Here is a 1,756-nt window from a genome sequence, read left to right on the forward strand (position 1 = left end):
TAGCTTAGTGTTCTAGAGCACTTCCACAGTTATTAACTGAGAGCTTCCTCTGCCAATGACTATTTTGCATGTGTATATCCGTGTGGCAGACACGAAGATACTCTATGCCCAAGGAAGTCAAGGAAATTTCCTTTACGAAAAGATCCTGGACCGATCGGGAATCGAACCCGTCACCATCAGCATGGTCATGCTGAATACCCGTGCGTTTACCGCCTCGGCTATATGGGGATTTCAAGACGTTTGTCCTTAACCCTAAAAGGGATACCTGGGGTCCATTGGACCCCAGGCGCCTTTCAGAGCTCGTCTTTGATGGAACACACTCAGCGAGGTGACGAAACTGAGGCCATGAAGGTATCCCTTTTAGGGTTAAACAATGAAAACTATTTACTTCATAGGTGTAGCAGCAGTAAGGTATCGTGCGTCTCCATCCAGGTATTTGGGTGGTAACTCAACGAGATGGAGAATCATGGTATTTTCGTAATCATTGCCGAAAAAGTTTGAATTTTACAAAAATTCCAAATGTTTCGGTCTGCAACCTAACGTTATATCAATTAAGTTTGTTGGGTGGGAATCTTTGTACTCTATATTCGCAATTGAACCGTGGGAAAATACTATCATTTCGAATACAATGTAGGGAGCAGGACAAGTCGTCACAGCCCTATCCCTTGCTCCATGCCGATCCGTTATCTCCAGTGTATGATACCCATCCAGATGGGGATAGCTACACACGTCTTAGCTGCTTTCATTCCACCGAAACCAAACGACAGTTGGCAGCTTCCTCTAGCTTTCCGTGAGTATGGGTTTTTAATGGCACCGGGCTTCGCAACAGATGAGCCCCAAACCGTTCCCTTCAACCAACCAATACCCGATCCTCCCGCTTAAACGTTATCCGCATTGACACCCGGTTTTCCACCCTTCCCAACTATATCTAATGGCTCATTCATACATGGATTGGCGTGGGCGTGGGCGTCAGACAGTTCAGTTCACTCTGCTGACGACACTTGACTCTTCGTCTCATACCACTCGAGTGAAGAAGAACCCCAAAGTAGCTTTGGATGAGAAGGGTCTCTCCGGTGCTGCTGCTGCACTGCTAAGATTCGGATATCGATCACACATGCTTGAATTTACGACCGAGTGCCAAATTTGAGAATGAGGGCTCTGTGGCGGTTAAAGTGTTTCTGCTTAATGTCGCTCAGGCAGAGGTGTCGGTTCGTACATGTGGTTGACGGTTATCCTTGAGAGGGAAGTGGATATAATATGACTCCACTCATATAGGTAGGCGGCAGAATTGTATGAACAATCTGATTGGATGTGCTGAATGAAGTAATAAACTTTTTACAGCTGTGTGAAGGTTATTGATAGGAATATTGATTCGAAGATGGTATACCATCTATATCTATATCTATAGTATGCTATAGCAAAATCATTTAATCTATCAGGCACCACCCTCCCCCCCCCCCAGATTTTTTTCATGACTTTATATAGAAATTAAAAAAAAATTGAAAACCACTGTCTTAATGACAAACACAGATGTATAATATACATTTATTTGGCATATATGTGTTAAAATTGATAGTTATTGTAGACTATTCTTAATTTGTCACACTTTACAAAATCATTGTCCAAAATGGACTGTTAGTTTTGTTTGGGAATATGCCAGAGAATCAACGTATTTTGGACACAGCGTTACGCCAATATATTTTGGTCACTTCCATTTGTTTTTGCCGTAGGGTAAACAGGTATAATATGCCCCCCC

Source organism: Aedes albopictus, chromosome 1, assembly GCF_035046485.1.
Source record: "Aedes albopictus strain Foshan chromosome 1, AalbF5, whole genome shotgun sequence".
NCBI classification, from domain to species: domain Eukaryota; kingdom Metazoa; phylum Arthropoda; class Insecta; order Diptera; family Culicidae; genus Aedes; species Aedes albopictus.